The following is a 26,267-nucleotide window of genomic DNA, read 5'->3' on the forward strand; positions in this document are numbered from 1 at the left end:
CTACTGCAGGGACCTGATACTGGTTAAGGCTGGGGTGGGCCAGGGGGCGGAAATAGGTTTTTATTTCCTGAGCTTCCGTAGAAATATTTGATTTTTAAACTTTCTTAAAGCGATAGAACGCAATCATCACATGCATGCAGTGAAACGAACAGTGTCATATGTTACGAGAGGACAAATATAATTTGGCACATTTCTGGAGGACAGTTGGAATATATCCAGGGCTTTACAGTGTTCATTCTCATTAGTCCAGTGGTTCCATTTAGGGAAATTCACCCCAAGAAAATAATCAGTGACACAAGTAAAATTTATAGCCAATTATGTTCACTACAGTGGTATTTATAACATAATGTAATGAATAGAATAGCCTGTATTTACTATTGTGAGTAACAAACATAGCTTTCAACAGTATGGAAATGGCTAAATAAATTATGGGATAGTTGTAGACTAGAATATTAATTTCATGTTCTCAACTATGTTAACTTTGTAAAATCATATTTTATAATGTATATGAAATATTTAAAACAATGAAAAAGGAAAAAATAGACCGTAATGTTAATTGCGGTTTCTTTGGTATGTGGGATTTTAAGTAATTTTATATTGTTGCTTTATTTTTCTAGGTTTCCTTTAATAAGTATGCTTTTAAAAAAAGAAAAAAATTATAATTAAAAAAAAAAAATCAGCTCTCCAAGTTCCTGATTCAGTTCAGATTCCACCCTAGAGGATATGAAAAGAAGGAACTTTCGGGATGGGGTTGGGGGTGAGGAGTTTTTGGGCACATCAGCGTCACTAGGACCCCTCCCTGACATACAAGATCTATTGCCTTTACCTTTCAGATCTATGTGAGGGCTGTGGCTGCGACTGGGGAGGGCTGGCCACGCAGGGTTCCAGATGAAGACGATACACATGACCTCTCTTTTATGCTTCCCATCCCTGCCACAGTGTGCTTAAAATGATCAGCCACAGAATACTACCTTCTACCTGTAGAGAATTATGGAGTTGTCAAAGTGTATTTACATATGTTGTAATTCACTGGACTGCCATGAGTTAGAGTCTGACATGACAATTACTTTTACTTTATATGACAAGTGAGGAAACAAATTAGAAAAGGAATGAGGACTGTTCAAGAAAATATAATCATCTTCCATAGCTTATACAAAGGACCCTTCCTTGTGTCCAGCCCTTTCAGAAAACAATGCTGATTGAAATACCCTTGACCCCTGTTGGGAGAGTGCAAAAGACAAACTATAAGCAATACATAATTATTCCTCACCTCTTATTTCCTAAGATGCTCACACATGCGTATGGCAGCAATATTTTTCCTCTTAAGCCACAAAGATGTAAACGAAACAAAGAAATAAGGATTTATGTTGTGGGTTCAAAATGACTTACTCTGTATAACCGCTCCTGTTGCCACATAACGACATACCAGGTGCACGCTAAGTAGCAGATAACTCGGTCAACAGGAATGAAAATTTATGTTTTTCCTTAAGGACACAGCTGGTGTACTCACCAAAAACCACCAATTTGACTTGTCTGGTCCTTTACAGGATGTAGAGCGGGAACACGCAGGGAAATTCAGGCAGCTTGCTTGGGGCTTCTCAGTTCAATTTTCGGAGTGCCCTTTAAGGCAGATCTTATGGATAAAAAAAAAAAAAAAAAGCTAGAAATGTTTTCTATTTCAATATAATTTTCATACATGCGTTAGAAATTTGGAGCATTTTCTTCAAAAAATGGACTGCCATTACTCTATCATGTTCTCTACAAACCAAGGAACGCAACCCCTTTTCTTCTTCCTGCCCTTGAACAGGGAACAGGAATATGAAAATGACCAGTTTCTTCCACTTCTTATTTTTCCCCTCTGCCTTCTTTAGAGCACCCATGACTCGAAGATGAACAATACATATTTAGGAAGGAACACAGATATAGCCTATATTTTATGCTTACAGACCCTTAAAAAATGAGGTGGTTCCCTTTACAGGGATGGTAAATCTAACTCATGGGCCCCCGTCCCCACTTGGGGGCTTTGCTACACATCACTGATAGATCACCACACTTTTTCCTGCTGAATCCAGAGAGGGTCCCAAGACCACTGCAACAGGAACCACCATCACTGCCAACTGATGAGAGTTGCTATCAAAGTGACTTGATATTCTGCCCTAAAATGTGCAGCTGAGATTCTGCTGAGAATGTTCTTTGCATGGAAAGTCCCATAGGATTTGGGGGTCCTAGGATAAAGGACCTTTAAAGTCATGACATAGAAAATATTCAAATTTAGTAGACTTAAGAGTTCAAGATAAGGGAATTTTGGATGAGACATTAAAGTATATCCTAAGCACAAAACTTTTACCTATATTTCACATCTGGATACATAATCTGCCCAACTTTAAGAATATTCCCTCCCAACTACCGAGAGCCCTCACAGAGCCCCCTAAGATTCAATATGGCACAGTGGCTGCAGGACCAGACTGGGGGGCTAGAAGACTAGTTTTTGTTTTGTTTTTTAATTTTTCCCAACTTTATTGAGAAATAAATTGACAAATATGATCGTATATATTTAAAATGTAGAATCTGATGGTTTGATAGTTTTAATCCTGGCTCTGCTGTGCCTTTTTCTGTGTTCTTGGGCAAATCACTTCACTTATTTGAGCCAAAGTTTGTTCCCTTGAAGAAAATTAGGAGTTGGATGACTGGTAGTTTTCAAACGGTTTTAATATTTGTTTTGCTTCATTTTTTTTAGGTGTAGCATGCTTTCTTCCACCAAAAATGTATCTCGATGCAGAAACAAAACTGAGAAAACAGGAGCTGGCTGAAGTGGAGGAGGGGGATGATATGGGGAGGGCCCTCCAGCTCACTACCGATTCTGCTCCACCGCCCACAGGGGCTGTGGGGGCCCCCGCAGGACCGTTTGGACTACAGAGAGCACGGTTTGGAACCGGCTGATTAAATGGCCTCTAAAGATAGTTGCAGCTCCAAAATTATTCTGTTGTAACTATCTTTATATTGCAATGACTGGCAAAGCATTCAATGGGATCCACAACCTGATGGGAACACACGCAATAAGACCAAACCAGGAGCCGATTTTAATCATTTTTATCAATGATTTACTGGGGGGGAGGGAGAGCACCAAACCCTAATAAATCATAAAGTAACAGCTGTTAAACTACTGCTCAAAGTATATAACCTACACCCAGGTCTGTTACGATGATTTCCTAAATGCTGCATCCTGGATAACACCTTATGATCAACATCATGATGTTTGTTAAGGAAAAATAAATATGCAAATGTACAAGTTGCATCCTGAAATTAATCCTACCCTACGCTGGCAACAAAATGAAATGTAGACTCCTGCACTATTCATTTACTAGCTAAGTGAATCCAGACAAATTTATTCAACTTTTCTGAGCCTCAGTTTCCACATCCATAAAAGTGGAGATAATTCCTTGCAGAACTGTATGGAGAACAGAGAAAATATTTATCAAGCACCATTCTGGCAAGTACTGTTTGTGCACAGTTGTGAGTTTTCTCTTTTCACATAATGGCAAAATTTCCCCCTTTAAAAAATAGGATCATGGCAATGGACACGTAAACTCCATGAATTGAAAACTATTAACATATTAATAAAATGATAGGTTTTAACATAGTTTTTTATTATATCTTTATGAAGGAAAGAAGGGCTATTGATGTGCCTCTCGTGGCTGTTCAAGAAACAGAAAACTTCCCCCAAATGAAACACTTAGGTTCAGTTGTTTGTTTCCAGAACGACTCCAAACACATTTCATAACAATTTTAATGTTGTTTTGTCATAAAAATCTTCAAACACAACCCATATGCCACTTTGTCCTGTGGCTTCACACTCCTCCTGACACATTATTAGGTACCCCACGGCACCCACTTTGAGAAGTCCAGCTCTAGTCCAAATCTTTGATTTTACTGTGGAGGAAACTTTTATCAATGGTCGCATAACTTGGTATACTAATAAGAAATGGCCTCCAGACATGAATTGGGTTAATTAACTCACTCCAATCCCCTCACTCATTTTGTAAAACAGGTATGGATATTGCTTGCTATAGCATAGAGTCTTTATGAAGACCCAATGGGGAAATTTTTCTAGATTCCAGTAGAAGGAAAAGCTGTTCTGAGTAGAACACTTGGCTTGTTTTTATTTTGGGGTATATGAATCTTAGAGTTGATTATGATTCTCTCTTCAGCAAATGTTTGGTGGACTTAAGATACCTGTGGCATCATCTTAATGTGCCTGCCCTGACTTTTTACCTTCTGTTCTTGTTGTACCATATGTAGTTTTGAAAGTTGTATCAAGTCCATTTTGGGGATGAGGCAGGAAATAAATACATGAAATGAATATATGTATTTTTTCCAAAAAGATGCTCTAGTTCAATATTAAGTTCCAGGTCACATTCTGCTTGCTTTCAACTCTCAGTCATAACCCTAGGCTAACAAAGTAACCCTTTCATCCCCACCCTCCACCCCACGGAATGAGAGTTCTGTTTCTTAAAAGCAAATCCTTTCTTAAGAGAAACCAACTGTGCACACCCAGCGATGCTGGTACGTGGGCCTAATGCTACCAGGAGACCACGGGGCAAGAGTGAGATAACAGAGTTCTAGTTCTCACTGCCACCGGCGCCAGCTCACCATGGGCATGCCATTGGACTGAAGCTGGTATTAACACCTCAGGGAAGAACTATTACAGTGATAAAATAAGATAGCACATTTGAAAGCACTTTGCAAACTGCCAACCACCAGTTCCTGCCTGGATGCTGGCAGGAGCCTCTCAACTGACTCTGTCCCATCTGCTCTTGCCCACTGCAGTCAATGTAGCTCCCAAGGCAGGAAAGGTGACCTTTTAAAAACACACAATTTGATCATATCACCTTCCTGCTTAAGCCTCTAAACAATCTTCCCACTGCCGTAGGATAAAGTCAATATTCTTTGTAGGTCCTATAAGGAAGACTTTGGAAAACAAACAAATAAATAAAGGAAGACTGGCTCCTTCTGTCAGCCTCATCCTGTGTCACTTTCCCTCTTACACAAGCTGTTCCTAACGCTTCCAACCCTCGCCAGCGCCCCTGCCTAACCAGCTTACACTCATCCTTAAAGCTCACCCTCGAAGTCATCCCTGGAGCCCGAGATACGTTCCTGTAACGTCCTATAATCCCTCACAGCACTCCTCAATAACATGAGGCCGAATCACATGAAGCTGAAGGAGGACAGAAACGGTAGACTACTGGCCATTTTATTTGGTTTAACCCCCTTACAATACTTGGTATAACAGATCTAGGTTTGATTCACTACTATAACCCGTGTCCCACACCCCATCCTAGCACCCAGTAGGTGCTTAATTTTTTGACTAATGTGAGATGTTATACTACCTTTTTAATGCTAAGCACATAATTTTTATATTGTCCCTGGTAGTAAAAATTACGTTTTTATTCAAATGCTACTTCTAAGTGCCTTGGGAATAAAGGGAAGAAATGGAATGAAAAATTTACTTTTTAAGATTTTCATTTTTGGCATTTCTGGAAAGCATGAGTCCTAGTAAGTATAATACATATCATCAGGGATAAAATTAGCCCCTGGTGTGGTATCACTCATGAATTTCTTTTAACTCAAATGTTTCTCACCGAAGGACAGAATGAAAACAACTTGGAAAGGAAACCAGATGGTTTGGATTTCTCTCTTTTTACAGCTTTCACGTGCAACAGCAAGTCAGCTAGTGGGGGAAAAGATAGCATCTAAAAGAGTGCTAGACTAAAACTTGTCCAACTATGCCATATGTGGTGTCCCTAATGACATGAATGGAGCAAAGACCAAGACGAAGCCAACTTGGGATGACGTATGGGGTAGGCTGGGCTTATTCACAAGCTACATGATACAATAATATTAATAGTGTTAACAACAGATGACATTCAGTGAGTGCTTACTATGCACCAGGTACTGTTTTATTTAATCACTACCACAATCCCATGAAGCAAATTCTATGGTTATTTTCATTCTGGGGATGAGGGAACTAAGGCACAGGGAAGCTGCCCATTGGCTAAGGCCCCTTAGCTGAAAGTGATGGGCTGGAATTCAAACTCAGGAGGTCTGAGACCAGAATCTGTGCTCTTAACTATTCTGCTCCATGGAAAATTCCAATTGCTTCTGCACCCGAGTCTGGAAGAGTAAAGTTGTGCTATAACAAAAATGGTGAATTATATGTATTTATATTGCAGCTTTAGAGTCATTTATGGCTCAAAACTGTGAATGGCAAACCCATGGATTGTCAAGGCCCACTGTCAAAGAATTTCTTTCTCAAGAGTCCCAGTATTCAACTTTAAGCAGTAAAAGATAATTTCAACCTGGGTTAGAAATATAAGAGTTTAATTTTTTTGTTGAGGAGAATGCCGGATATCATAAATATCTTAGGTTCAGAACTCCCTGGTTATCCAATTTGTTCCCTAGATTCTTGAAAACCTGTCCCATTTTGGAAAGCTTTTGAGAAACCTCAGAGACCCACAAAAGGAGTAAACAGAACCTGCAATTTCACTTTCTACTGCTCAGTCAATAATCTCTAATCAGACCATTCTTTCTTGCTACACTTAAAAAATTATCTACCTCTTTAGCAGCAAAGAAAATGAACATACTAACATTCACGCCACAGAAACAGGATTTTAAAAATAAATACAAATTACTAATTCTTTACATATGATTCACAGGTGGTGGTTATTGAGCTATCACTCCCCACCCCCACCCCCACCCCGTCTTGGTGCATTAACATTTGACCCTTTTTATAATATGCACCTTGTACCAGTGAAACCTAAGGCACCAGCTAGTTACTCATTAAACTCGGGTGCCAAGGGCTGACTTGTACAAATTACGCTGTTAACTGCCTGGCCTGGCCTGTGTGCAGAAGTGGAAAAAAAGCAATCATCATAGCTGTGAAATTCTGTCATATCGGCAGAATTGAACTACAAATTGCAGCAATTCATGCCTGACCTCTGATCTGTGAAGTTAGTCTAAAACCTTTGACCCTTGGCTTGGAATTGAGAAACAGCATTTACTTGTGCTGGAGAAGATGGCTAGCAGGGCTTCTCTGCTGTGAATAGTTAACTCCCTGACTGTTGGTCAACCCCATCTCCCTCCCCCAAGGAGCCAAACAGAGTGAGAGGCTGTGAGGGGGATCTTGAGAGTGGCTTACCATAAGATGGCATTTGGAAAAAATCTAATAAACGTAGAAAGTTTCAGGATGCAAGACTTTTAAATAGTATATAAAAATAATAAGAAAAGGAGGAATCTGAAATAACTTAAATCTTTGGGCATTTATATTCAGTGATATGTGCACTAAAAAAATTCTCTTTACAAATTAGACAAAAAAATTCTCTTTACAAATTAGACAAAAATAAACAAACGTATTATCTAACTTCTGTTATAAAATACAACCCATATTAAGCCATCTTTGGGGGAAAAGCAATAATAGGAAACCAGTTACACTTTTCTTCGAACCCAAATTTACTTCTACTACTAAACATTAGATGTAGGCTAATGACAATAACGGCATACATTTTTTATGTATACACTTCATTGTAACATTGGTTTATCATTTTATTCATAATGAGGAAGGTTTTTCTTTTGAGGATTAGCTTTGAATGCTATTCAAACTGCTCCATTTCCAGGTAGAAAGAAGCAAATGATTCCATTTCTCTTGTTTCTTTGAGATAATATTAGAACAAATCTCAAACAGCACATAAAATATAACTACTCTTTTTAATGAAAGTGAAACTTTTCTGTAGTCTTTAAAGCATATAATCTACAGGTAACTGATTGTTTCATAAACCTTACTTTGAAAAAGTGATTGATACAGGAGTCTTCTTATACCAAAACTTTTCTCAGAGAAAACGGCATTGTGGCTGACCTTTATATGATAATTATCGTAATGCTAATTCTATTAACTTAAAAAAATTTTTCATTATCTCATAGCTTAAAATCATAGATTTCTCCTTTAGAGACTGAATCTGGAATGTCTGTGGAAAACAACTGTGGACCTTATTGATAAATCCTGCTTTTTATCTCGCAGTCGAAACAGCAGCAATGTATGAAATAATAACTTTGTAAAGTCCTAGCTTCTATAGTGTATAGTAAAGAGCTGCCAGATGAACTGATCTTTTAAAAAAATGTTCGTAACTTAAGAATTTTGGTTTTGCTGCTAGTAAGATAAACGGTACAGCATTTGAAATTCTCACCAACATCACTTTTTTTCTTTTGCCTTCAATTAAAAATAAACAAAACGGCTCATGTATTCATTCGACCCGATCTAAATTACTTTAACAAAACACAACCATCTCCTCCTCTTGTACAATTAAAACAAATAAGGTGTCCCCTACCTTTCCAGTCCTGAAATCTGGATGCGACAGGCTAATAGTAACAAAAGCTTTGCTTAAGCAACCTTCGCTCCTGATCCCAGGAACTGCGTAACTCTGATAACACGACACACGTGTCCTCATTGGTCAACGAGCTTTGGCCACTTAAACGCCTTGGGAGTCATTTGCTAAGGGCACCTGGAGTGAGCTCTGAGTGGGGAGAGGGAGGTGTTAACACTGAAGTTATGAAATGCTCACCAGCAGCCCGAAAACTTCATGGAAGTGCTACTGTAACGAAAGGAAATGCTACCGAAGACAGAAGCTCTGGCATTCCACAGAGAAGGAAATTTAACCAAAATATTTTATTCAAACACCAGTATTGACTAAAAGGAAACAAATGATTTTTTAAATGCACCTTCCTAGAATGATGGGCGCCGGCTACCTGTGCTGCTGGACGAGACAAGAAAGAGAATTCCTACTTCACCAGGCTCGTGATGGGGGCTGAAGGGAAAATACGTGTAAAGTGCTTAGGAAATTTCTTGGCATATAGACAGTATTAAAAAAAAATGTATGTTACTATGGGTTTCTTAGAAATGTTACAGTTTTAGCAAATACTGCTTTTTTCTTACATTTCTGGGGTGTGGGCTGGAGTGAGTACACTTTACCTTCCCTCCTAATCACTACCGACAATCATGTTTATGATAAGCCTGGAAGGAAAAGAGTACAGGCAAAAATAACACATCAACTGAACATTCATCTTGTTTTACTTTATCCACTTGGAGCTGGAAATGGATTTACTGGTAAAAAGTGGAGAACAGTAGAAGGGGTGTAGAAAGAGAGAGAAGGGAGTGGTGATACCAAAACAGCCTGCACATGACAACCGATGGGAAGGACCTGGGGCCCTTCGGCAGAGTAAATACGCTCCTTTCAAGCACTTAGGTCCAGGCAGTGGGGAGGTCGGGGATGGGGGCAGAAGGATGCAGGGGGGCTCCTGAAAGCCTTGTGACACCTGGGATTAGAGAACTCCTGAACCAGGAATAAAATGAGCTCCACGGCATATCAAGAGAGAAGCAAATCTTGTAACTCTTCCTAAAACAAAAATATCAAAGTGGTGGTCTCCAGCTTTCCCTTAGTGGTTATTCTGCAGTTGTTAACCTTGGTAAATTCTGTAAGCTATAGCAATTTGAAGTAGCCTAGAGGGGACGTAAAAAGGCCAGAGTGAAAAAGTTTTAAATCTATGTATCTACCTATATTTTTAAAAAGAGACAGTTTTATTACTCGCCAGTAATACAATCTGAAGCTATCAACAGTGACTAGGAAATACCAGGTTAGTACAGGGTCAAAATCCAGAATGAGTCTTAAGATTAAACCCATGTTACATATTATATAAAACTAAATCGTTAGGTTCTGATTAAAAGATATGGTCTTTGTAAAAAACAACGCACACTAGTTAGAACAAATGCAAATATAGAAAAGCACACATAAAAAGTCAGTCACCCCTTCTCCAGCTGCCACTGACACTGATTCCTACTACACAGACCTCGATGGAGGCACATGTACAAAACTGCACATCAGTGGCATCAAAGTGGACGTGCCGCGCTTCCTCTGCTATCCTAACTTCTGAGAGATCCGACTTACAACGAGATTAGGTCATCCCTGGACGAGCGATCCTTTGTCTTAACAAGCCACCTTTGTTTTTAGAATGGAGTGACAGGAGGCAAATTTGAGGTCTGAAACCATAGAAAAAAGAAAAAAAATACAGACACAACATAGAAGCTTGAGACAGCTCTACGGCAGAGTTGAAAAAAGGAACAATATTCAGGCCCTTCTCGGAGAGGAAGTGCAGCCGCGGTGACTACATGATATGAAAGCAGGAAATTATTACGTGGTCTATTTTAAATGTAAGTAATAGTAGTAAGTTCACCTTTACGTCCTAAGAGCTCATCATATATTTTTTAGTACTTTAACATGCCTAAAAGCTAAGATATAGCTGATATAAAGATCAAGTGAATGTGTGTTTGCATATAACTTTTTAGCAGACTTTACACTATTTAGAATTTGAAAACTTTTGCTGAAATTGTTGTATTAATGCATGACTAAAGCAGAAGAGGAAGATACTACACACACACACTCACACACACACTAAAGTACTAGCCTCCATCTGAAAAGGTGTTGATGACTGGCATTAAAGACATATAACTGTATTGGTAGAATCTTCACCTAAGCTTCCTGACTTTCACTTAAACTCATCGCCTCCATCTGCAATAAAATAGCTGTAGCTAACTCCTCTCCAGAGCCCTTGTCAGACACAAGACTCTGTTACTAAGTGCTTCACATATATTAACACATGTAATCCTTATAAACACATTTTGAGGTAGACTAGTATTGTCCCATTTTACAGATGAGGAAAATAAAGTACAAGAAATAAAGTAACTTGTCTGAGACAAACAAGTTAGCAAACAGTGGCGTGAGGATTTCAATGCAGGGACCTTGGCTCGTAGAGATCACACCTGACCACGGCCAGGTCAGCAGACGGCCTTCCTTCCTCCCTCCCTTCTCTCCTCTCTCTCTTCCTCACACTTGCCTCTCTATTCACCTACCCACCCTTCTTCACCTTACTTCTCTCGCCCTGCTAGTGACAGGCATTTCTGAACTTATAGGAAAAGCTTGGGAACTTTAGAGATGTTACCTTTGGAGGCAGGAAGGAAAACCTTTAATGCTTGGGGAGTGAAGCCGTAACTTTAAAAAGCCACAGGATCTAAGTTAAATCTAAAGCCAATTCTCTTTGCAGTTCCCCACTAAACTCCACCTCTATTCTAGGCAGCATTCACCATTAATTCTCAGAAACCTGTGAGATTTTATAGTGATTTCTTTCTGCCCCTCTAACATAGCAAACTGTAGTGTCTGATAAGCTAAGCAATTACCAGTCTTTATATATCCTGTGGTAGTTTAACAGACTTTGTTTTTAAAGGAGGAAGTTCAGAATAAATATTGAATGTAGGTGGAGAGGAGACACCTATTACAAAGTCATAAATAATGTGTCCAAGTCCAAGCCCGTGCTCCACTTCGGCTACAGAAAAGCCAGCTACACTGAGTCATGATATAAGGGGAGATATTCCCTCCTTAGAATCGGCAGGCAGGCTAACGAAGCTCAGGAAGTGTGTGGGTTAGCCAAGTACTATTGAGTTTTGCTCTCTAGTGATTAAATGGTGTTTTACTAATTTCCTCAAAATTGCTACAGAAATCCCCTAACAGTCCAGACTTACCAAGCATAGTGCTTTTCCATTCCAACAGGTGTTTACTAAGTACTTTCAATAATAACTCCGAGGTAGATTCAAGCACTGGGTGTGGGGAGTGGGCAACGCAGTCAAAGACCTGGGCCCTGATGCGGTCTTTATTGACAAGGAGCTCATCGTCCTTTTGGTGAGACAATTAAATGTCAAACAGCTAGAAGCAAAAGGAAGCACTGTGTGCTATGTAGACGAAGAGCTATGGAGTCAGGTTAGAAAGTACTGTCATGTTGACCAGTGCCCATGTGGAAAGCTTACCCAAAGAATTTTCAGGAAACTGCATTCTGATTTACAGTCATATTAGGCTACCGCCATGGGCAATCACAAACCCCATTACTTTAAGATATGCATTTTTCTGTTCTGTTCACTTTGTGATTTAAAAACAAACAAACCTTTTTCATGAAGAATTTTTTTTATTTCAAGAATTAGGTATTATCAATATAGGTATTAACCTTAACCAGAATATATTTTATGATACCTTAATCAACCAGGAAATTGAATCTTGTCAGAGGCTTGACTAGCTGGCAAGGTACTAAATAAGTTATGCTGTCTTTAAAAGACTGTGAACATTTTTTTCTTAAGATCTTTGGATTCAATTCTTGTTTAAGCTTAATTATCTGTTCAACATATTCTTTTACCACTTTCTAAAACAAGCTCTTACTTTTTGAAAATATAAAAGCAGGTATTCTAAAGAAATGTAAAAGAAATATGGAAATAGTAGAAACTATGCAAAAGTCAAAAATTTAACTGATTAGAGCTTTGGCTCCTGTGGATCTGTGAGCACAGGTAAAGTCACTAATTAGAGACATGAGGACATCTTTTAAAGATCAACTGCAAGGCTGATCAGTTTAAATAGGGTGCTAAAATTAGCAAGGGGCATGTATGTGTTCACGAAAAAGAAAAACATAAAATGGTACTGAAGCAAACAGTTTAGACACAATGAACCTAATTGACTGCGAGCAAACGGTAACTTAGCAAGACACTCAATTCTGAATTGATTATATGAGTTACCCAACCATTCAACAGATGGTTACTGATCACCTACTGTGTGTGGCTTTGTTCTAGACCCTGGAGACAGAGTGGTGACCAAGAGAAACGTCCTTCCCATCATGTTGGGGAAACATAATAAACAAGCAAATATATATGTGTTGGGGGAAGCAGGGCATGATAAATGCTAGGAGGAAGAATAAAGCAAGTTAGAGGGGAAAATGGGTGCTGTTTTGGTTAGGGTGGTCAGGGAAGTCCTTTCTGGAGCAAGACCTGATGTTTGGAGACTCAGAGAAAAAGCATTCCAGAAGAAGGAAAGAGAGACTACGGCAGGGGGTCAGCTTGGGGTAACTGAAGGACAGCAGGAAAGGGGCAGGGGTCAGATGAGTCCGTCTGCATAGGGACCCTGGGTTCTGTCGGGCTATTGGAGGATTCTGGGCAAAGAAGTCATGTGATCTGACTTTCTTTTTCTTAAGACCACTCCGGTGTGGAGAAGAAATCAGAGGAATGCAAAGAGGAAGCAGAAGAGTAGTTTGGGAGGTGGTTCCAGTCACGCAGGAGATGGGATGCTGGTGGCTTACACGAGAGTGGCAATGCTGGGCTGGCACGCAGAAAAGAAGCTGACTTCGAGTTGTATGTTACAGGCAGCGGTGACAGAGCTGGTTAATGGACGGCATGCGGGATGACAGTGTCCAGGATGACTAATATTTTCAGCTTGAGCATTCAGAGAAGGGCGGTGCCATAATACCATGGCAATAATGTGGGGCAAAACTGTTTTTTACGGCATTGCATTGAGTCATAAGCAGTAAAAACGCCAACAGGTATATAGTGTGGTGCTGCTAATCATCAAGCAGCATATTAAAATGTTATTTTTAAAAATCTAGGTTTTAGGCGACCAATGCCCTCAGTCCTTAACTTTATTGCTAAATATAGGGTGTCCCCAAAAAATGTATACATGCTTTGAATAATTATTCATTCCAATGGGTTAAATCTGAAAAGGAAGAAACATCAATTGAGTTAGAAGTGTGTATATATATTTTTGGGACACCCTGTATACTGTGCATGTACTCTGTGGTCTCTCCATTTCCAGTTTTCTCTAGTACTTTTTATTTTTCTTTAATTAAAAAGAATGTATATGCTATGAACAACTGATTTCAGGGCCAAGAAACAAAAAAACACACACCAAAATACAGTCACGGTGACTTACATTATTAAAAGGGATAAACCCCAAATTTAAGGGACACTGGGTGGGTAGGTGAGTCGGGGGAGGGGTTATACAAAAGGTCCATACGCTGGACACGCTGCCAAATTTGAGAGAAACAAAGACATGCATGAATAAGAGCCGGCCTGGAAAATGCCTGGGAAGCTCCCAAGGCCTCGTGGAAAGGAGGGTGGGAGGTTGTCACGAGTGGGCTCCTCCCTCGTTCTCACGGTGCAGGCCTCTCCCCCCTCTGCCCACTGTCTGGCGGTAACTCCATCGCCTTTAGTTTTCTGCTTTGTCTAATCCAGACTCTTTTCATCCTGGGCTTCATGACCCTGTTCCTCCTCTGTTCCCCTCAGAAAAACTAAAATGATTTGATAAAAGAAATCTCTACGTTTTAGCCCCATTCTCTCCTCTTCAGTCCATCATCAAGTCCTGCCAATTCTTTTCCTTTCCTATTCTCACTGGCGAGTTCAGCACTAATCATGCTCAACCTCCCACCTCCGCCCTTTGCTTTCCTCCCTGATAACCGCTTTCCCTGTAACCGTCCTGAGAGCAGTAGGAAAAACTGTCTACCTTAAGTGTGGTTGGGATCATGTTACCCCCACGAAGGGAATTTGATGTGATCCTTGGTCATCCATAACACTACAAGCTTTTGATCATGAACTCTGCAAATCTTTGGTAATTTCCCTTTGTTCCTCTCAGCCTCAACAGGCACACCCACACGCAAAATCCCCAGGGCTGCCATTCTGTTTTCTCTAACTCTCCCCCAGAATCATCTCCTTCCGACAGGCTTCTTATCCAGGTATCTGCTTTTCTGCAAACAACTCTACTGCCACATTGCTTAGAGCATTCCTTCCCTTTTTATACATTTGGCAATGGTGTGTTTGTCATTTGCAATCAGACTTGCAAAAGGGATGGAAATTCCTGTTTCATCACGACATTGCCTAAGTAGCAAATACTCCTACTGTACATAAACTCTAAGCCCACATCTGAAGATTAAAACTTATACACAAAGTTTAAGACCGTCTTGTAATAAATGAGATACTGTACACCAGTAGTCACGTTTTGGTTTGTTTGTTCACATAGTTGTCATTTGCTTGCATGGCAAGGTGATAGCTACTTCTGAAGTACATCCAAGACATTTGCTTTCAACCCAGCAAATACACACAGAAATTCACTAAATCGGGTGCTCAATAATTGTTCTTGACAAGAATTTCGAACTATGGTAAAATATTTGTGAGTTACAACATGGAGCCATATATCATAATAAGAAATTTTAGCTTATGAAGAATCATTGTGAGCCCTGGCCGGGTAGCTCAGTTGGTTAGAGTGTCATTCCAATATGCCAAGGTTGTGGGTTCAATCCCTGGTCAGGGCACATACAAGAATCAACCAATGAATGCATGGAGCAACAAATCTGTGTCTGTCTGTCTGTCTGTCTCTCTAATAAATAAATAACTAATTTAAAAACAGAATCCTTCTGAAACAAAGACCTCAAAGTTCAATCTCTTTAGCTGTTTGTGAACAACTATGGGATCATTAGGGGGAAGGAAAAGCACACTGCCGGTTGCTATCTCTGACTAGCAGGAACGTGCACGTGTGGGCCTCTTCAGTTCCACCAGACTGATTTCAGGCTTTTGATCTGAAATCCACATGTGCCTCTGACACCTCAGTGCTTTGGAAGCACCTCACTTCTCCAGCCTTGTTTTACAGACAAGGAAGCCAGGAAATGGCGTTGGAGCAGTTTACTAACAGCATATTTTAGAAATGCCAACCCTGAAATTATCAGTCCCGAGTTCCGAGTGAAACTATGAAAAGATTTATGTGAAAATCACTTTGATCTGAAGTATTAATAAAAATAATAGTGTCATGAGTCCTTATAATTACTCAAATGAACAATTTTTTAAACTGGAAATACACCTTACTGTGAAAATACACTTTTATGAAGAGGAAGTAGATACATCCCTCAAACAGAAACATGGGATTAACAGTAACTACTTATTAAGTTTCTTTTGCGTGGTTGTCACTAATGCATTGAGTGGAAGTAAAACTATAAAAAAATCATGGTTAATTGAAAAAAAAGAATACCACTAATGGTATTTAGTTCTCTTATAGAAAAGTAAAAATTATTATATTTACAAAAATCTCCATTTTAAACTCTATATGCACATACATAGGACACATCAGTTAATAATCAAATTTAGGTTGAAAAATTAAACAAGCAAACGCAGTAGCTAAAGTTGACATTGAGACTTTATCTAAATTTCAAGTGGAACTTTGAAATATCTACTAAAATGAAATCAAAGACAAATTACAAATGAGGTGGGCTGCAACACATATAATGAAGAGTCAGTTTTCTTAATATGCAAGAGCTCTTACAAAAACAAGAAAAATATTACCCAATAAATATGAGCGAAGATAAGAATAGGCAGTTTGCAGAAAAAGAAAATTCTATGGCAATAAACATAAAAATGTGTTCAACTTTATTCAAATTGAATTTTTAAGTAGAAATCTAAATAACAAATAGGGATTCGGATTCATTTTGGATCCCAGAAGTTAATGTCAGTACTTCTTTAAGCAGTCACTGGAGTGGAAGGGTCCAAAAATCCAATAGCCACCAAAAATTATTCCCTGTGCTCCCCCAGGAGGGAAATGTACCATGAGCAACCTTGGATGGTCAAGGGTCGCCTCTTAGCTCTTTTACCCCACAGTGGAACTTTTACTGAGGATTAGCAGATGAAACTGAATGATACCAAAAAGAAACTAGAATGAATCAGAGTCTCAGGAACTGAGATGTTCCTTGTGGTTAGTGATTTCACCTCTATATGATCTCTTTCTTTCTATCAAAAACCGGTGTCTAGATCTGAGGCATAGCGCGCACACGCACACGCACACACACACTCACGTGCGCGGGCCTTTACACCTGCCTCGGTGTGTGCGTGGGGCCTAACTTGATGTCTTGACATTCTTTAAAAATAATATAAAGTGCTAGTAGCCTGAAAGTTTTGGAAAATAGTAGACGGCCAATAAAAATGTGCTGATTATTAATATCGGGCTACAAACCTGGAGAGACAGGTGTGCTGCTGATGCCAGGCCACTCTATTTGTCTAATTTAGAACCCACGGTCCAGCGTCTCCTCAGCACCTCACGTGCCCCGTCTTTCACATCCTTACACAAATATTTGTAAACATGGCTACAGAAAGAACCAGAATGGCATGTTCCATATATGAAGGAATAAACATTTGTTATTATTAATATACCTCTGACTATTCATACTAAATTCAGTTGTCCAAAAAACAAATATGCTTTTCACCTACCATTGGATAAAATCCATCTTCTTGATTTATATACCAAAGAAAGCTAATTATCAATTTGTAGACTGAGTGCTTTTCTTCACTTTTCCCTAGTATGTTCTAATTTCTCTGTACCTACAGGGCCAGAGAAAAGAAGGGGACTCCACATCTCATCTACTAGTTAGTGATGCTTTTGATAAAAAGGTTTAATGGTTAAACAGAGAAAAAGAAAAGGCGGGTGTGAGGGAGGGAGGGACTGTGTACTGGCTGTACTTACTCTTCTAATTAAAAGTTCTTCGTAAAAATCTCTTTAGAATATTTTATTTCTTCTTCCTATAGGTAAAATAGAAATAACTATTTCCCTATATCAACCTCAGAGATGTTGTGAGGAGAGAAATATGCAGGCTGCATGAAAAAATTCTGCATTTTCAGGAAGAGAAGCAACTTATTATTATTAAAATAATGTTTGCCTATTATTTTAATATTAAATATTAGTGTTTATATTCAAATGGTAATAACATAAAAGTTTCTAGCTATAGTTAATAAAATATTGCTTTGCTTGAGGGTTTGAGGATACCATTCATAAATGACTAGAGGTGGCTATATTTACATGTTAAAGGCTGCTAACTCAAGGTTCCAGAGTAGGACTGATCCATACCCTGTTTCACTCTTTGGTTGAAGGATGGGAATTACAATGTATGTACTTTTTTTAATCCCTGAGAAATGCCCATTAGGTACATAATGGCAGTCATGGGCCTTGAAGCTGCAATGAGAGCCTGCGACCCCCACGAAGCTTCAGATTAACAGGACTGGAATGTGAGCTCCTCTGTTGTGTTCAGACAAGGGCATTTCTAACCCCACCTCAAGAGGAGAATTTGAGGTCCCATAAAACTGAAATTAGAATTTTTTAGTGATGCCATTTTCATAATTTATGGTACTCCCACCCTGAGTTTGTTTCAAATTTGTTTAGGAAAATATATTTCCTGCTGTTGTTCTCATATCATCATTACAATATGGGTGGATGACCAAATTAGTCAAGTCTCTGACCTTTCTGAGAAAAGCTCTCTTGTTTGAAAGTAACATCCAAGGCTGCCACACCCCAGTAGGAAAAGAAACACAAGTGAGGTTCATCCTGGTAGCATGTGTGGGTGAGGTCATGGATGGTCAGCGAAGAAGTACAAACTAATGGAAACACAACTCAGGGCTCTGTAGTTACCTCACATAGTGTTAGCTCAGTACAGACCCATCTGACCTAACAACCACCACAACAAAAAAATAAGAATAGCTAATCCTTACTGAGCACTGACCATGTACCAACTCTGGGCTAAGTACATCACATGTTAGCTTATTTAATCCTTATAACAACACTATGAGGTAGTAACTATCTTTCAGCTTATTTTACAAATGTGTAAATTGAGGCTTAAAGAACTTAAATAAGTTGTCCAAAGTCTCACAGCTATTAAGTGGCAGAGACAGAATTCATACCTAGGCAGCCAGACTCCGGAGCCCATGTTTTGACCCCAGAGCCACAGTGCCACAGGGACTACAGAGAGAGGCCAGTGCTTCATCAATTTTCCTCTGTGTACCGGCTTCATATATTCAGTTGCCTTGTCACTCCAACCTCAAAGGAGAAATTCTGAAGGCACTGACTCAAATTCAACATTGGTCATTCACACTCACAAACTCATGTGAGAGAGAGAAAGAAGACAACAATTAAAATGCAGTCAACAACCTAACCTTCCACATTAGGAAACTAGAAAAAGAAGAGCAAACTAAACTTGAAACAGCAGAAGGAAGGGATAGAAATAAATAAGAACAAGGTTTTGAAGAGAAAGGAAATGGAGAATAGAAAACAATAAAGAAAAATCAATGAAACCAAAAGTTGGTTCTTTGAAAAGATCTATGACATTGACAAACCTTTAGCTAGAATGACCAAGAAAATAAGAGAGAAGACCCAACTTACTAAACTCAGCAATAAGAGTGGAGACATCACTACTGACCTCATGGAAACAGAAAAGTATAAATAGCTGTATGCCAGCATATTAAATAACCTAGTTGCAGTGGACAAATTCCTAGAAAGACACAACTATCAAAACAGACTCAACAAGAAATAGAAAATCTGAATAGACTTATAACACATTAAAAGATTGAATTAGTAATAAAAATTTTTTTTTTCCACAAAGAAAAGCCCAGGAATTAGCACTGCCAGTGAATTCTACCAAATGTTTGAAGTATGATTATCCCCAATCCTTCACAAATTCCTCCCAAAAAACAGAAGAAAATGGAACACTTCTCAATTTAATTAGGCCAGTTTTCCCTACTACAAGACCCAGACACAAGGAAACTGTAACAACCTCGCTTATGAATACATATGCAAAAGTCCTCAACAAAATACTAGCAAATTGAACTCAGCAACATGACCAAGTGTGATTTACCCCAGGAACGAAAGGTTTTAACATAGGAAAATCAATCAATGCAAGACACCACATTAATAAAGGACACACCCTATGCAATCATTTCAATAGACATAAAAAAAATTCAACAAAATGCAACAAACCATGCATCACTAAAACACTCAACATACTAAAAACCAAGAACTTCTTCAACCAGATAAAGAGCATCTATGAAAAACCCACAGCTAACATCACACTGCATGGTGAAAGACTGAATGCTTTCTCCCTAAGATCAGGAGCAAAACATGAATGCCCACTCTTTGCCACATCTATTCTACACAGTACTGGAGATTTTAGCCAGGGGAATCAGGCAAGAAAAAGACATAAAGGGCATCCTATTGGAAAGGAAGAAGTAGAACTACATATATTCACAGGCAACATGATCTTATATGCAGAAAATCCTAAGGAATCCACTAAAACACTATTAGGATTAATAAACAAGTTCAGCAAGGCAGCAGGATAGTAAGACCAATAATCAAAATCAATTGTATTTCTATACACTATCAATGAACAAGCCAAAAAAAGAAATTAACAGAAGTTTCATTTAAAATAGCATCAAAAAGAATAAAATAATATGAAAACTATAAAACATTTTTTGAAAGAAATTAAAGATCTAAATAAAAGAAAAACATCTCATGTTCATGGATGAAAGATGTAATATTTTTGAGATGCAGTCCTCCTCAAACTGATCTACAGATTCAACACAATCCTCTCAACACTCCAGCTAGCTTCTTTGAAGAAGGCGATAAGCTGATCCAAAAATTTTTTGAAAATTAAAGGGGACCAGAAGAGCCAAAACAATATTGAAAAAGAGCAAAGTTGGAGGACTCACATTTCCCAATTTCAAGACTTACTACAAAGCTAAGTAATTGAGGCAGTATTGTACTGGCATAAGGATAGAAATAAAGAGCAATAGGATGTAATTGAGAGTCCAGAAAAAAACAAACATACATCTACAGTCAATTGCTTTTTGACAAGAGTGTTAAGTACATTCAGTGGAGAAAGAATAGCTGTTTTAAGAAATGATGCTAGAACAATTGGAAATCCACATGCAAGAGAATGAAGATGGATCCCTAATTCAGACCATACACAAAAATTAAATCACAAGAAAACAATCACCCAAATCTAAGAGCTAAAACTGTAAAACTCTTAGAAGAAAAAACATAGGTATAAATCTTTATAACCTTAGATCAGGAAATGGCCTTCTAGATATAATGCCAAGAGCACAAGCAACAAAAGAAAAAAATAAATTGGACTTCACCAATTGAAAGTTTTTGTGCCTCAGGGGACATTATTAAGAAAGTAAAAGAATAACCCACAAAATGGGAGAAAATATCTGCAAATTATATATCCAATAAGGGACTGTAAAGTACTCTTAAAACTCAATAAAATGACAAATAATTTAAAAATGGGCAAGGGATTTGAAGACATTTCTTCAACGAAGATATATAAATGACCAAAAAGCACATGAAAAATGCTCAACATAATTAGTCATCAGGGAAATGCAAGTTAAAACCATGAAGAGATACCATTTCACAACCAATAGGATACCTATAATAAAAAAGACTGATAACAGGTTTTGTCAAGGACGTAAAGGAACTGGAACCCTCATATACTTCTGGTAGGAATGTAAAGTGGTGCAGCCACTTTGGAAAACTGTCTGGCAGTTGCTCAAAAGGTTGAACACAGAGTTACCATATGACCAGCAACTCCATTTCTAAGTATATACCCAAGAGACATGAATACTTAGGACCACACAAAAATTTGTATATGAATGATCATAGCAGCTTTATAATAGCCCCAAAGTAGAGACAACCCAAATACCCACCAACTGATGAATAAACACATAGATAAGTAAAACGTGGTATATTCATACACTGGAATACTACTCAGTAATAAATGGAGCAAAGTACTGATACACGCTACAACATGGACGGACCTTGGAAACACTAAGCTAAGTGAAAGAAGTCAGTCACAAAGACCATATATGGTATCGACTCCATTTGTTTGAAACATTAAGAATAGGCAAATCTATAAAGACAAAAAGTGGATTAATGGTTGTATAGGGCTAGAGTAGGGGGTGGGAAGGAAAGGAAAGTGATTAGTAATGGAAACAGGGATTTTTTAGGGAGGTGATGAAAATGTTCTTAAATTAATTGCAATGATGGTTGTGCAACTCTGTGAATATACTAAAATCCATTGAACTGTACATTTTAATAGGTGAAGGATATGCTATGTAAATTATATCCCACATAAAACTGCTATTTTTTAAAAAAAAAGCTAAGCATGTGAGAGTGGACATATGGCAGATGTTGCCACTCACCACCCCCACTTTAGAGGGATATATCTCAAAGGCTTCCGCTAAATCTTCACCATTCCAACCAGTGTCCATGAAATAAAATTCAGGCATGCAGCTGTGGGAACTGTTACATTCCTGCTACATGTTATTCCCTAATTCCACTTCAGACTAGAACCTAATAGGTAAAAATCTCACTACACAATATTACAGAGAAGGTCCACTATGATAACGATATTTGTATGTCCAGGTGGATGGCTTAGTGCTTCAGCTATTTGCTATAGCTTTCCGAGGAAATGCCTTTTCTGGTCCCTGCTCACTCAACACTCCATCTATGATGAAAGTCCCCATGGTATCTGCATGCACACGTGCATGTGTGGTGCTTTGCTGGGGATGGGAGTCCGGGGGCCAGACTACTGCCAAACCGAGCAATGTATAATCCCCCTCCCTTTCCTGCCACAGCAAGCATCAATTCTAGATCTTTCCCTAATACCGCCCCCCTCCTCAATCATCTTCATCACCCCAGCCAACCTGGCTTTCCCAAACTGAGTTACCAGAAAGAAAACAAGCTTTAGAGTCTGGTAGCCACCAGCTCAACTAACCTTATCTCTTTCTATTTAGGAACTGTGGGCAAGCCTCAGATATCAAATGTGTACCATGAAGATCACATATTTCTAGAGTTCTCACCATGAGCTGGGTACTGCAAATACACATCTGAAGAAGACACAGACTCTGTAGCTACAAAACTCATAGTCTAGTAGGAGACACAAATATAAACGAAAAGTGATTCCAGTGCAGTGTGAAAAATGCCATGATTCATGGTATCAGGAAGGAGAGAATGGTTAATTCTCCTCCTGGCTGAGAAGGCGGCTAAGGGTATGGCTGTGAGACTCCAATAGGACCATGTGTCCACAGAACACTTGGCCCATAGCAAGTGCTGAAAGAATGTGAAGTTCTTCCCCCACGAAGGACTCTAGGAATTTAGAAGAAAAAAAGTACGCAAAGGGCTCTTCATCACACCGGCCAGAGTATCATCAAGACCTAACTCAACTAAAAACAAGCATCAGTTTTTATTTTTGAAGATATTAATTTTAATATATCAATATATTATAATATGTAGGTATTATAAATATATAAAGATATTAATTAAAATAAATTTACATTGTAACAAGTAAATGTGGATGTCCTGGGGTTAATACTGTAAACTTTAACCCCTAATTCTAATTTTGGCAAATTAAAGCATCCAGTAAAAACGGTCCAAAAAAAATCCTTGACTCTTCCTTCAATCACTTGATACATATTTTCTGACCTCCTATTATGTGGTATCAGGCAACAGAGACATAAAATGGAACTTTCAACACGTGTACAAATGACTAGGGAAGGTCAAACAAGCCCTTAATAATTGTAATCCAGGGCAGAACACCACGTTGCCTTTATTCCCTCAATAACTGTTCGTGAGGCTTTCTTGCTCTTGAAACAAAACAGGGAGATAATGTTGATAACATTGGTTCCTTCCTGATCAGACCTGTACACTGACACTAATTTCTAGAACTAGATATTTGCAAATGGGCCTCTATTTGGTAAAAAAAAAATAAATGATAAAGTTTCTCAATAGAGACAAGTGTAGTACTGGGTGTCCTAAGAGCAAAATCTTGCTGAAATGATAAAACCTCCACCAGTTATCAAGAGGCTTAGCTGCATAAATAAACAACCCTGAGAGTCAGTAAATCCAGGCACGAAAGGAACATGGTGTGATTCAGCTTTGGAGTCCATGGAGTAACATGTGGAGGTTCCTAAACCAGACATCAGTGAAGCACCTGCACTGAGGAAAGGAAGCCCAGGAGCCTTGCAGGTGCCTACATCCCTTGCCATCCACCTTCCCACGTAACAAAGACCCCTCCATGCCCCAGAACTCAGGTGTGGGACCATGCAGGTGAATCAGAGTCCTGCTGGGGATGACAAAGCTATAGGGCTTTCCTTAGAAATGAGAGTTGTATGAACAATATAAATCTGAAGTGTCCAAAAAATAAAACCAACAGAGAGGACAACAGACTGCAGATATACATAGAAAAAAAAAATCCGGGTGACCTCTTTTGAATCCTTTGATCCAGTCACAGTCCACCCTTTGGAATTTTTAGTTAAGTAAATATATACAGGGTGAGGCAAAACTAGGTTTACAGTTGTTTGTATGGAAAACAATATAATAATTAATAAATAATAACACAAGAAGAAACTGTGTTTTGCGAACTTACAACTGTAAACCTACTTTTGCCCCCCCGTATGTATGCATGCATGTAACCTGATGTATAGAATTTAATTTGATATATTTGTGTATTGATTCATTCCTTAAACTATTTGGGATTAGGTTTCTGTCACTTGCAACCAAGAGTCCTAATTAACAAAGGGTCTCACTGCACCTCTGTTCTTTGGTATATATTTTTATGGGAACTGGGTAATCAAGTAAGTCACACAATAATCTCACCTGACCCATTCATTCTTCCTATTCTTTTTTCCAGTTCAACAAACATACTCTCTAGGTCTCATAAAAAGCTGCCATTTTCCCTCCTAGTAAAATTTTACTTTATGCCTCTTTGCCCTCACTGAAAAGGGCATTTCATCATTTTTGGGATATCAGAAGAATGGTGCTAATCTGACATATCTTTGAAGAGAAGTGCTGGCATTCAAATGGAAAATTGACAAAAGACACTCCAATTCAGGAAGGCTCTTCCGAGTAGTTCCTTATATTTAACTTCTGAAAAGTGGTCAGATCTCTCTCTCTCTCTCTCTCTCTCTCTCTGTAGTAGAAGCTTACAGAATATTCTCTTGTTCATGGAGAGAGCCCTTCTGCAATGATTACAGCCTAATGCCACTGAGGCGCAGCCCCTAAAAGGCCCTGTCACCTGTTGATACCATGCCTGTGTCTGCTGTCCTGAGCGTGTTGACTGGGATTGCTCAAAGGACTCGCGTGTGCAAATAATTACATGATTATTTAAAAACTAAAGAAAAATAAGAGAATACAAGTTGAAAACAAGTTTCCTTCATTTTATATTATGAACTGTACATGCTTATTATTTTACAACTGTTCTCTAATTCTAGAAGGCAGAGACAAACGTCAAGAGCTGTTACCAGCCTACCTTCAAAACTCTAATGTCCATATCTCCATTTTCAGTTTGAACTCACTTCATGGAGCAAGCTGGGTTTGCTTAGGCTGGTGAATATGCACTTGGTTTGGGCATATAATCAGCAGTCAGCCTTCTAGTAATACTTATCCCAGAATACCAGTTAACTAACATTGATGCTTCTTTAAATTCCCTTTTTAATCCTCACTTGAGGATATTTTTTCCATTGCCTTTCAGAGAGAGGGGGAGGGAGAGAGAAAGAGAGAAACAATGATGTGAGAGACACATCGATTGGTTGCCTCCCGCACTCGCCCTGACCAGGGCCCAGGATGGAGCCTGCAACCGAGGTACGTGCCCTTGGCCACAAATGAACCCAGAACATTTCAGTCTGCAGGCCAATGCTCTAAGCACTGAGCAAAACTGGCTAGGGCTAAATTCCCTTTCCTGAATATACTTAAATTATTGGTCAATCTGGAAATTCCCCTTAGGGATCCTTGGAAAGCAAACACTAGTACAACATTCCATTAAAAATTAAGTATGACAGTTGATATAATAGCCTTTAATTGCTAGAAACATAAGGTGCACACACAAACACAGAGGTCTTCATTTCTAACACAATGTATAAACATGGCTGTAACTGGTATCTTTACAAACTGAAGAGGTTGTTAGCTAGCTTCAGATAAGTCTATTCAGTAAGTTTTTATGGTACTACCATCTCTACGACATTACCATCTCACACCTTATATTATTAGTAGGAACTCAATAGATACTTATTAAATAAATATAAAAATAAGGGGAGACTGCAATGCAAAACTTTTCTAACAGAAAAACAAGCTCCGTGGTCATTGAGAAATAAATCAGCCCGGCCGGGCGTGGCTCAGTGCTTGAGCATCGACCTAGGATCCAAGGAGACTGTGGTTTGATTCCCAGTCAGGGCACATGCCCAGGTTGCGGGCTCGATCCCCAGTCGGGGGCGTGCAAGAGGCAGCCGATCAATGATTCTCTCTCATCATTGATGTTTCAACTCTCCCTCCTTCTCCCTTCCTCTCTCTACAGTCAATAAAAGATATATTAAAAAGAAAAAGAAAAAAAGAGAAGTCAAAGTGAGTGAAATATAAGATTCACAAGATATGGATCTTATACATTAATAGGAAGGCCTTTCAATGATAAATGTCATTTAAATTTTCAGGTGCATGAAAATAGCACGGAGAAGTTTTCCTGCATTAGAAATGTAACTTTGTTATTGTCAACAAAATGAAAAGGGAACTAAC

At 38.8% G+C, this 26,267-nt stretch overlaps 1 protein-coding gene across 6 annotated transcripts in view; it reads right to left on the reverse strand.

The window, feature by feature from the left end:
• The window catches only part of RBM47 (RNA binding motif protein 47), a 137,711-nt gene that overhangs the window by 30,743 nt on the left and 80,701 nt on the right, over positions 1-26,267 (reverse strand). For 3 of the 6 annotated variants that reach the window (XM_081123506.1, XM_081123507.1, XM_081123510.1), the window contains one exon: positions 1,511-1,633. The exons of 1 other annotated variant lie outside the window; for it this stretch is intronic. The gene's annotated coding sequence lies outside the window, so the exon portion shown is untranslated. Of the gene's footprint in view, positions 1-1,510; positions 1,634-8,378; positions 8,451-26,267 lie in introns of those variants that run through there. 2 more of the 6 variants (XM_081123508.1, XM_081123511.1) reach the window with 2 other exon arrangements.

Source organism: Miniopterus schreibersii (genome assembly GCF_964146895.1).
Source record: "Miniopterus schreibersii genome assembly, chromosome: 1".
Taxonomy (NCBI): domain Eukaryota; kingdom Metazoa; phylum Chordata; class Mammalia; order Chiroptera; family Miniopteridae; genus Miniopterus; species Miniopterus schreibersii.